Source organism: Microplitis mediator, chromosome 2 (assembly GCF_029852145.1).
Source record: "Microplitis mediator isolate UGA2020A chromosome 2, iyMicMedi2.1, whole genome shotgun sequence".
NCBI lineage: Eukaryota > Metazoa > Arthropoda > Insecta > Hymenoptera > Braconidae > Microplitis > Microplitis mediator.
In genome coordinates, this window is record NC_079970.1 from 16,834,925 (window position 1) to 16,848,286 (window position 13,362).

Below are 13,362 nucleotides of genomic sequence, written 5' to 3' on the forward strand. Positions count from 1 at the left end.
TCAAATTAGTTAATTGTAATATATTTTTTATTTTTATTAATGCATGTATTATTTACAAATTATTGTATTTCATTTAAGAACAAGCTTCATAAATATTTTTAAAGAGAATTTCCGTAAATTCAGAAGGACCGGGTCACTATAGAGTACTCGAGATACGATATCACGTTACAAATGCCATAAGGGAGTATCAACCTATTATACGCCTTTATGGCACTCGGGTGCCATAATGGTGTATCAAAAAATTTTTTTCGGGAATCGACGTAGTTATGCCTAAAACGAGCAGAAATTCAAAAAATATTTTGGTACGCCCTTATGGCACCCAGGATACCTACCGGGAGCTATAAGGGCGTACCATGTTACGTCCCCGTGAAAATTTTAATGTAATTTATTATGTTTATATTTTGATTTTTAGAAATCTATAGATTTCTTGGAATAACTTGTTTCGGGGGATTCACGGGGAAACATGGATGTGAAATTTTATAATAATAAATTTTATTTCGTGGTTTTAAATTTTATTTAATCACACATTTAATAATTAAACACCAAACTAACAAATTTAAAATTATTTAAATCCATAAGAAATTACTATTTAAATTTAGGTATCAGTTATTTAATTCAACTTGTTCAAGAATTTAATATTATTATTTGAATAGTCATACTATTTTAAATTCAAAATCATTATTTATGGTTCACAACTTAAAATTGTTATTTAGATTCATAATATTTTAGAATTCACAAATTAAGATTATTATTAAGATGCACAAAATAATATTTTTGTAACATATCTTAAACACAAATTAGAATTATTATTTAGATTCAGAAAGTAATATTTTATCATATATTTTACGTTCACAAATTAAAATTAATTATTTAGAGTAATATTAGAATTAACATTGAAAATAGTTTGTTTCACAATTCACAAATTAAAATTATTATTTAAATTCATAAAATAATATTTCTGTCATATATTTTAAGTTCACGAATTAAACTAGATATTTAAATTTAACAAAATTCATAATAAAATTTATTTGAAAATCACTTTCATTAAATAAAGTGATAAAAATAAATTATTTAAATATATTTTGCGGTTAAACTTGAATGAAAACTATTTGAAGAATCACTTTCATGAATAAAGTGATTTAAATAGAATATTTAAATAATATTTCTATAAATATATATTGTTTAATGTCTCACAGTAACAAAAAAAAACATTATTTTGAATACTCATCATTTGATTAAGATTTCCTTTTGTTATCCGTCGGAAACTTGTATGAAAGAGGACATACGTTCAAAACACTAGTTTCACAATTATGTTTTAATTCACAGAATTTTATAAATTTTCACGAATGCTTTTTATTTATTTTTGTTATTTTAATTGCCCATAAATTCATAATACACAAATAATTAAAAATCACTGCACCTCTTTATTTTAACGCAGGGAAGATAATTTAAATTTATTGATATTCTTGAATTGACTTGTAGTGGTGAAAATCGAAATGTCCTTGAGGTTGAATGAGTGATAAATTTTAAATATCCTTGAAAATTGTATGGATGATAATCCTTGATTGGACGCAGAGCGGGATCACACCCGAAAATAATACTTTATAAAAAACTTTAAATAATAGAAGGAAAACAAAACGGGGTCACACCCGGCGAGAACGGGATCACACCCGACGGTAACCGATTTAAATCGTGGACTCCTGAATTATTCTGACTGCCCCATTAGCGGATGCAGTAACTTTTATTTTACTTTGTAATTTTAGATGGTCTACCATGGTAGGGGCTATGAGAAAAGACGCAGAAACACTCTCCCATAGTTATTGTTTATTCATCAAAAATTTTACCGATGATCCAGGTTTTCTCTGAATCTTTATTTATTTAAATAAATCTGATATACCATATCAGCAATTTTTATTTGTTTAAATAAAATAAAAAGTACTGCCATCGGCAGTTTAATTTATTGCATTAATAAATAATAAAATTATAGATATTTTCCAAAATGCATAGGTCAAAATTTGTAAAACTGAAATTATTATTATATTTGATGTTCCGATAAATTTACTATTAAATTTGGGGGTATTACAGCCCTCTGAACGATCTTTTCTTGATTTTTGATATTAGGATAGCAGCAGGAGTAAGTTGGTCGTTTACTCTTGCTGCGGGCGTTTTCATTAAGTAAATCTGGGCTTCGCTCTATTGTTTTGCTCCGCCCGGTACTCAGGTTACAGCACGGTATTCGCGCCCACTCATATGTAATTTCTCTATCTATTCGTATGTTCTCTTTCGTACAAGATGGTGTACTTAATTATTCTTATGAATGTTTATTTATTTGCTATTGCTTTAATTATTTCGAACTTTATATAAATATATATATATATATATATATTTATTATTTAACGTTTAAATCTATAAATCGTATATTGGTCAGTAATTTATATATATTTAATTTAATTTGGAATATATATTTGAACATTATTTAGTTTCAAATATATATCTCATTCCATTTAAAATATATAAATTATTTTCCAATTATTTAAATGTTCATTCGGTTTATATTTATCCGATTTTAACATATATATATTATTCTAATTGTGTATATTTATTTTTATCCATATATATATATGTGTACCCACATATATATACATGCGTAAGGGATGAAGGATGCCGGGTTCGTAACACCCCCCTCCTTAGCAAAGCACTAGGGGATCTGATGCCCTAGTGCTTCATAAAACGACAAAAAGAACGGATTCGGCATACTTCATCCGTACATTTGTTTACAAAATTTTCTTATTTTAAGTGCAAAATTTATCTCGATAAGCAAAAAAAAATTATCAATAATTATTAAATTGAATTTTAACTTAGTGCTTTGTATTATTTGTAATCATGTTCTGTTCAATATCAACTCAGTTGGGAATATTTAGCATTTACAATGGTCTTCTGACAAAAATCGTAAAATGAGAAAGGAAGAGAGAAAGAATAACGAAATCAAATGAATGTTGAAGTTTCGGCCGATGTTTTCCACGTGCAGTTAAAACAAAAGTTCTTAGATGACAAAAATGCGTTTGCACCCTCAGATGCAAACGAAAAACGTCCAGCTATGCTTTTAGGCATAGAGGTAAAAATGCGTTTGCACCTTCAGATGCAAACGAAAACGTCCAGCTATGCTTTTAGGCATAGAGGTAAAAATGCGTTTGCACCTTCAGATGCAAACGAAAAACGTCCAGCTATGCTTTTAGGCATAGAGGTAAAAAATGCGTTTGCACCTTCAGATGCAAACGAAAAACGTCCAGCTATGCTTTTAGGCATAGAGGTAAAAAATGCGTTTGCACCTTCAGATGCAAACGAAAAACGTCCATCTATGTCTTTTGACATAGACGGTAAAAATGCGTTTGCACCTTCAGATGCAAACGAAAAACGTCCATCTATGTCTTTTGACATAGACGGTAAAAATGCGTTTGCACCTTCAGATGCAAACGAAAAACGTCCAGCTATGCTTTTAGGCATAGAGGTAAAAATGCGTTTGCACCTTCAGATGCAAACGAAAAACGTCCAGCTATGCTTTTAGGCATAGAGGTAAAAATGCGTTTGCACCTTCAGATGCAAACGAAAAACGTCCATCTATGTCTTTTGACATAGACGGTAAAAATGCGTTTGCACCTTCAGATGCAAACGAAAACGTCCAGCTATGCTTTTAGGCATAGAGGTAAAAAACGTCCGCCTATGGTTTCATAGGGGAGGAAAACAGGGGTAATGTTATATCCCAAAAAAAAATTAAAACTGCAGTGGGTGTTGGTAACTCGGCCGATAGTATCCGCACCTAATTGTTAATTAATAACACCAAAAAAAAATTGAATGCTTTGTTCAATATTTGCTTAAGTAAATGTAAAAGAAAAGAGAATAAGATTGAACTGCGCATCTCGCGCTGAAATAATTGTTACAAAGTAATAAAATTAAATTGTGTTTGAATAATTGTATGGAAAAAAAAAAGAATAAATTTAAATGCTCTGTTAGATAATAACAAAAAAAACTTCTTTGATTATAGGTTTGTATATATAAATATATATATCTATATATATATATATTTAGAGGAACTAGAATAGTATAGGACCTCATAGACCCTACCACCAGTTAATCATCATTGTATATAAGAAAAAAAAAGGAATTTAATGAATTTACAAATGATAGCTTCATTATTTCTAACAGGAAAAAAAAAACATTATTGTTTACATTTATGTTTGAATTGTTGACAATGATATATTGGTTTGTTGAAGACCGTAGTAATAAAACTCATTATAAAAATTGCTCTGATAAATTAAAAATTTTCATTTTGCAAAATATAGTTTGTGAAAAAAACGAAATGTAGTGATTCTTTGAAAAAAAAAAAAAAAAAAAAAAATGAATGCTTATTTGTTGATATTGATGATTTTAGGAAATGAAATCATTGTTCGCAATAAAATGTAGGTAACTACAAAAAAAAAATTGTTGAAAATAATAATAATAAAACAAAAATTACTAGTGCAATTTTTGTTAAGAGTTGTAAATGAACCTCAAATTATTAGAGTATAATTATGTAATATTTGATAAACTTTGCTTGATTGAGATAAATTCTGCTAATGATTGTTCAATACAACAATCAATTTTTAAATATTTCGTCGAGAAATAATTTTATAAAATATCTGTCAAAAAAAAAAACTTTCGTGTTTCGATTATAAGAAAAGTAGACAATTTATATATATAAAAAAAACTTATCGATAAACGTTGACTGCATTTGAAGAGTTGACTGAATGCATGAATCCTTCCGAAATGAAGTTGTAGAATAATTGAACTGCTTCAATGGCTAATTTCCTTGAGCAGCTGGATTCTGGTTTTGCCAAATGATTGGCTGCAGGGCTTATGATTTCCGCAGCAGTTCTGATGAAGTGTAATTGAATTCCCTGAGCGACTGCCTGCAGGAACGCATTGTATGGTCCGAGCGGCTGCTCCTAGAATTTCTGGATCTTCGGATGATTTTCCGAGTCCCGAAAAATTAAAATATGTACTTAAGTACATTTTGCCCCTTTTTCTTTTAATTTTGTTAAGGCATTAGAACTATTTTATATTTTAAGACACCGAAGTATCACTTATTTTAAATTGTTTCTTTAAAAATTACTTGTTGTAACACTATTATTTATGACGATTGTTTCTTTTTAGCAAAAAAAAATTCACTTAAAAAGTTTAATACTCAACTTAGATATAGATGCCCATATCATCGCGTTCAAAATTTTCATCCTCAGGAATAAGGTCAATGAAATCGTTCACAGTGTCACAGGAGTTCTGGAAGTCATCACTCTGTACTGAGACTGACAAAGATGCGTCATTCCGACGGCGGAAGATGATGTTGTTTAAGACCCCAATTTTAGCGTGCTTGAAGTATTCTCCAGCATCGAAAATATAAACCTTGTCGACGTTGAGGCCCACACTGAGTTGTTTCGCCTGCCAAATTAATCTTCTTACTGATTTTCGGGCGAAAGTAAGAGCATTGAGTAGAGTGTTGACGGCTTTTGGATCCATCCTTGCTTGTTTGTTATATTCCACTAACTTGTTCACTATTTCTTGATTCTTACTCATTATGATAATTGAATTTCACACCCGTGTTTATACAGAAACCCAAAACAAGTATCCCACCGCTGTCACCATTTTTATGTTACGTCCCCGTGAAAATTTTAATGTAATTTATTATGTTTATATTTTGATTTTTAGAAATCTATAGATTTCTTGGAATAACTTGTTTCGGGGGATTCACGGGGAAACATGGATGTGAAATTTTATAATAATAAATTTTATTTCGTGGTTTTAAATTTTATTTAATCACACATTTAATAATTAAACACCAAACTAACAAATTTAAAATTATTTAAATCCATAAGAAATTACTATTTAAATTTAGGTATCAGTTATTTAATTCAACTTGTTCAAGAATTTAATATTATTATTTGAATAGTCATACTATTTTAAATTCAAAATCATTATTTATGGTTCACAACTTAAAATTGTTATTTAGATTCATAATATTTTAGAATTCACAAATTAAGATTATTATTAAGATGCACAAAATAATATTTTTGTAACATATCTTAAACACAAATTAGAATTATTATTTAGATTCAGAAAGTAATATTTTATCATATATTTTACGTTCACAAATTAAAATTAATTATTTAGAGTAATATTAGAATTAACATTGAAAATAGTTTGTTTCACAATTCACAAATTAAAATTATTATTTAAATTCATAAAATAATATTTCTGTCATATATTTTAAGTTCACGAATTAAACTAGATATTTAAATTTAACAAAATTCATAATAAAATTTATTTGAAAATCACTTTCATTAAATAAAGTGATAAAAATAAATTATTTAAATATATTTTGCGGTTAAACTTGAATGAAAACTATTTGAAGAATCACTTTCATGAATAAAGTGATTTAAATAGAATATTTAAATAATATTTCTATAAATATATATTGTTTAATGTCTCACAGTAACAAAAAAAAACATTATTTTGAATACTCATCATTTGATTAAGATTTCCTTTTGTTATCCGTCGGAAACTTGTATGAAAGAGGACATACGTTCAAAACACTAGTTTCACAATTATGTTTTAATTCACAGAATTTTATAAATTTTCACGAATGCTTTTTATTTATTTTTGTTATTTTAATTGCCCATAAATTCATAATACACAAATAATTAAAAATCACTGCACCTCTTTATTTTAACGCAGGGAAGATAATTTAAATTTATTGATATTCTTGAATTGACTTGTAGTGGTGAAAATCGAAATGTCCTTGAGGTTGAATGAGTGATAAATTTTAAATATCCTTGAAAATTGTATGGATGATAATCCTTGATTGGACGCAGAGCGGGATCACACCCGAAAATAATACTTTATAAAAAACTTTAAATAATAGAAGGAAAACAAAACGGGGTCACACCCGGCGAGAACGGGATCACACCCGACGGTAACCGATTTAAATCGTGGACTCCTGAATTATTCTGACTGCCCCATTAGCGGATGCAGTAACTTTTATTTTACTTTGTAATTTTAGATGGTCTACCATGGTAGGGGCTATGAGAAAAGACGCAGAAACACTCTCCCATAGTTATTGTTTATTCATCAAAAATTTTACCGATGATCCAGGTTTTCTCTGAATCTTTATTTATTTAAATAAATCTGATATACCATATCAGCAATTTTTATTTGTTTAAATAAAATAAAAAGTACTGCCATCGGCAGTTTAATTTATTGCATTAATAAATAATAAAATTATAGATATTTTCCAAAATGCATAGGTCAAAATTTGTAAAACTGAAATTATTATTATATTTGATGTTCCGATAAATTTACTATTAAATTTGGGGGTATTACAGCCCTCTGAACGATCTTTTCTTGATTTTTGATATTAGGATAGCAGCAGGAGTAAGTTGGTCGTTTACTCTTGCTGCGGGCGTTTTCATTAAGTAAATCTGGGCTTCGCTCTATTGTTTTGCTCCGCCCGGTACTCAGGTTACAGCACGGTATTCGCGCCCACTCATATGTAATTTCTCTATCTATTCGTATGTTCTCTTTCGTACAAGATGGTGTACTTAATTATTCTTATGAATGTTTATTTATTTGCTATTGCTTTAATTATTTCGAACTTTATATAAATATATATATATATATATATATTTATTATTTAACGTTTAAATCTATAAATCGTATATTGGTCAGTAATTTATATATATTTAATTTAATTTGGAATATATATTTGAACATTATTTAGTTTCAAATATATATCTCATTCCATTTAAAATATATAAATTATTTTCCAATTATTTAAATGTTCATTCGGTTTATATTTATCCGATTTTAACATATATATATTATTCTAATTGTGTATATTTATTTTTATCCATATATATATATGTGTACCCACATATATATACATGCGTAAGGGATGAAGGATGCCGGGTTCGTAACAACCAAAAATTTTTTTTTCGGGAAACAACGTATTTTTACTTAAATCGCGTAGAAATGACGGAAAAAAAATTTTTTCAAATTTGAAATTTTTTGGTACGTCCTTATGGCACCCGGTAGGTACTCTGGGTGCCATAAGGGTGTACCAAAATTTTTTTTTGCATTTCTGCCCGTTTCAGGCATAACTACGTCGATTCCCGAAAAAAATTTTTTTATACGCCCTTATGCCTTTTCAAGGGTATTTTTTTCGGAATACGCCCTTATGGCATCAGTAACGCGATATGATACTACGAGGTTTCTAGGATACCTACAAAATTTTGTGAAAAAAATAAAAGAATATTTCAAAGAGAATTATGTACTTATTTTGAGTTTGTTATTTATTTTAAAGCGAAACAGTGTCCACGGTAAAATAAGACTTAGAAAAAAATTTTTCATAAAATATATTGAAAACTCATAATAGATTCATTTAATATAAATGAAATAAAATTATGTACAGTAATTCAAATTAGAAAAAAAAAATTATAAAACAAAAAAATTTTTGCAATAGTTTTCCAGAGGTACCTCATTGAACCAAAAAACAAAGTATTGTTTTATAAAAATAATTGAAAAGTAATCATGGATTTGTTCAAAGTAGATATGAAATCATGTACGATAATTCAAATCTTCAAAAATGAATTAGTTGCCCACTCCACCGTGTCCCCCGTCTAAATTGGTTAGTTCAAATAAATTTTATTTTGGATGTTAATAAGTAATTCTGAATTTTTTAAGTGCAAACTTGATTTAAAAAAAAAAATCTAAACCTAGATAGGTTCTAATCGAATGATAATTTTTTATCGCAATCGTATCATCACTTTTAAAATCTCAGCTATGGAGATGCACGAGGCATTGGTAGAGGAGTAACATTCATAGATATCTGTTGCCTATACAGAAAGAAATGTCACGATGAATAATCTTCAATTTAAAAATTAAAAGTTATATTAAATAAAGATAATCAATTTAAAAATGACCAAATGTTATAATAGTCTGAAAAAGTATAATACATTTTTCTAATATACTAGAAAAAGAGGAAAATATGTTAATTGTTTTATTTTCGCAGTTGTATATTATAATTTTTCAATGTAACCCGTCAAATCTTAAATTTAGCATTATTTTCACAGCTGATACATCGGAAATAGAAAAAAAATAAATAAAACATTTTGTGTATGCGTATAATTTTTTTAAACTGCCGCTTTTGTAAAAAACTTATTTTCGTACTTCAATCAATTTCCAAATTATAATAAAAAAAAAAAACATATCTTTTAAATGATCTAATAATTAGTTAAAAAGTTACAATCTTTGATGTGCATCTCTTGTTTTAAGAAATGAGAGCATGTGTAAATAAGTGCAATCGCAACATTGCGAGTGATCAAGAATGCGTCTCATGAAAGACAGACGAAGCTCAACGACCTTCAAACCGTAAAGAGGTAAATTCATTTTCTTTTTGCTAGTATTGTATAGTTATATGTATATTCTCAAGTTACGCTCATTATTTGTTATAAATATGGTCTATTGTTTACAAATTTGCGATTTTTAATTTAAAAATTTATTACTTAAACAGTTTTAGATATTTTGTTGTGAAATTTGGTATACAGTTTCTATGATTCTTCCCCTTCAAAATGAGAGTTTGGATGATCTGATCCGATGAATAGTTTTCATTTTTGAGGGCTGTTTGTTTACGCGGTCACGGTGAAAAAATCGTTTTTTGTTTGTAAAAAAATAGTCGCACAGCGTTTTTTTCCGGGAACAATTTTTTCTTATCGTTATTTATATTATTTTGAACAACTCCACAAAATTTCAAAACGTTTCAAATTTTTCCACCTCAAAACGTACCTGAAATCCTTATTTGACTGATCTAATAGTATTGATGAGGATACAAACATTTTAAGCAGCTCATTTCCTTATGTGCTGTTTAAAGCTGTGATTTCAGCGAATATTAAATATTTTGAATATTCCATCAAAGAGATATGAGTAGTTAAAAATTTTATTTATTAAATACATGTTTTTAGGGCAAAAATATACTTACAACACAGTATACAGATTCGGGGGGAGGGGGTATTTTTTTCTATTTTTTCTTTTTTTTTCTATTTTTACGCTTTTATAAGTTGTCTAATAAATAAAAAACTAACTACAACATACTTAATATACAAATAGTACAAGTGATACAGATAAAAGCTTGGAATCACCTCTTCTTTTGAGACTTCTAATTACAAATATACATATAGCTATAATAGAAATTTTTATCTTTTATATTCAGGGTATTAACCTCTACTAAATGAAAAAACTTTATAGTGTCTAAATATGAAGAAATATACTGAGATTGGATATCCGCGTATGTTGGGCATCTAAACAGGAAGTGGTCGAAAGTTTCTGATTCCCCCAGGTTGCAGGCTGGGCATGGCCTTCTTGGTATGATTTTAGAATTCACGAGAGAGCACCAATGTTTATTGGCAAGTCTTAATTGAGTGATGATCCTTTTCTGCTGCATAGAGGTTTTGTTCTTTAGTCGGAACGCCGCTTTCTCGGTTTTTGTTCTAAGAATATCGAATTGCCACGCGGTAGAATTTATCGTTTCTGAGTAAACTTCTTGTCTCAGCAAGTTGTCGTATTTTTTTAACACTCCTTTCATATTCTTTTCCCATAATTTTGGGTCCCACATACTCCACAGGTGGCAGGTATCAGCAGCTTGGAGAAAACACTTAGCAAGAGCAGCCCAATTATACTTAACTTTTTCTACTATTTCCCTGGAGTCCCCACACAGCTCAACTTGTCTCAGGAAGCAGACTTTTGGAAGTCTGTGATCTTCCATCTTGAATATATTAATAAGAAATTTCCACAGCATGTTAAGTCCTCTGTGTTTTAGTTTAATGAGCCCAAGTTCTAGCCTTAAGCCTCTGTTTGGAGTATTTTTTGGTAGTTTAAGGGCTTTTTTGAAAACTTGCGCCTGAATAGTCTCCAGAGTAGTTAAAAATGAAAAAAAAAAAAAAAAAAAACATCAGATGTTTAAAAGAATTTTTTTATAAAATAAAGGGCAATCAATAAAAAAAAACATGTATGCGTACTATTGCGTATCTTATCAAGCTGAAATGCTCCACTAATTTTCAATAGTTTTTATCATTAAATAAAAGTTCTTAACATTTTTTAATTGACACTTCCGATTTTTGAAAAAGTTTAACTACCTACTTCAAGTTGTTAATTTTTTTTATTTGTTAATCACTATTTATTATTAACTTCAAAGTAAAAGATTTAAGTTAGTTTTAATTCCAAAAAAGATATTTTTAAAAAATCAATCAATCATATATTGATCAAAATAATAGATTAAAAAATTATTAAAAGTTGATTAAATTAAAAAAATTGTAAATATTTTAAAGTTGATTATTGAAATACATCTGAAGTAATTTGACACTGGGAGTTTTTTTATTTTAAATTGATAAGAAAAAAAAAATAAAATTGAGTTTATACTATTTTTTTACAAAAACAGAATTTTTCGAAAACGGTGAAAAAGAAATTCAAAAATAATGCTCAACTACATTGACAAAAGTTATTTTGAAATATTTAAAAAATATTTGAAGATAAGAAATTTTTTTTTATTATAAAATTTAAGGAGTACCCTGTTTCCCCCCCTCCCCTCATCCCTCTCTCCTATTATGAACTACACAATTGTCTAGAGGTCTATTACATATTTAATATGATATTCCCACTTAAGTATTAATTATTAACTGAATAAGTCATTAACCAGCAAGGAGCAATTAGAGGCGGCTTATTAAAACAGTTTGCAGTTTTAAATAATTTATTGTAATTAATCATCGATTTCCCTTGAATTATTAATTTAACGAATTATAAATATTAGTATAATTGAACCGCTATGACAATAACAAGATACATTAATGAATTATAACAAAAAATACTTTTTGTAATTACTTAAACGGTTATAATTTTTGAACAATAAATTTTAGGACTGTTTGTAATGCAATTAAAATTTTAGGAAATTGAATTCCATTTCTAACAACTTTACACAGCAAATACTGAAATATTTATGAAGGAATTTTAGGAATTTAAGTCCTTATGATGAATATTCCAGGATTTATCATTTAAAATATACAGTCTTTAAGTTTAAAAAAAAATAGTACACGTTGAATAAAAATAAACTAATTCTTCAAATGAATGTAATTTGTAAATAATTAATTTCAGGAAATGAGCTAATGAAACTAAATTTGTTGGATATAAAATTATTTTTCTAATTACACATTATTAACTCAGTACATTTATTTCGTGTAAGTTTTGAGATATTGTCATGTGAAATTGACAAAAAATTTCTTTCGTAAATTTTTAATAGCTTGTATTTATAAAAAATGAATTGATGATTTCTAATAATAGTGATATTTTAACTTTCATGTTGCAGACTCATGTAATAATAAGTATCTTGATAATTGCTTTGATCTGCAGTAATACCAATGTTCACCCTACCCTCCATAAGTAAAATTTGTTTTTTTCTAATCATATTAAGAAAATTTTTACTACACATTAATAATTTTCTTATTTTATTTTGGAACAATGAAGGAATGAAATGTATAATTGTTTCACAGTTAAAATTAATTTTAAATAATTTTTGACAGTGAAAAGTCCCAGTGACCTTTAAAAGCGTTAATCTGTAACAAACTACCATGACTCGAATATGCATAAGTTAAATGTCATCTTGGTTTATTTACTTTATATATGAAAACGGTATGGTTACGCTTCTTATGCGATCGAGGTCATATTTAGTGTAGTGGACCATCAAGATAAAAGATTTATGTTTCAAAATATCCTGTTGCTATAAATCGTCGGTAATAAATGAATTAATCTGCACTTTGGAAAGGATTATTTATGAATCGTCAAGTGTCTACTTAGTCCAAATAATGGATCCTGCTTGTTATACTTGCAGATTAATATATATAATTTTATTGCGAAAATAATTTTGTGCTCCTTATTTTAATCTTGGTTTACAAAATAAATTAACAGTACTAATAACTATATTATTATTATTATTCTTAATTTTTAAATTATCGTCTTCTTCCACAGTAAAATTCACTTTAGTGTATTAATTATAGTAACAGTACACAGAAAACAACGATTTCTTGGTGCAAGACATATTTTTCATTTCGAAATGAAAACAAAAAATTTCTTAGGACTAGAAAATTTTCGTTTTCAATTCATAATACAAAAATTTTCTTGAGGCGAGTAAAAATTTTTTGTGCCAAGAAATTCTTTATGACTATAAAAGGCGTGTGTCTTCTTTTGTAAAAATCGTTTACATTAAAAAAGGCACATTGTAAATTTAAATGA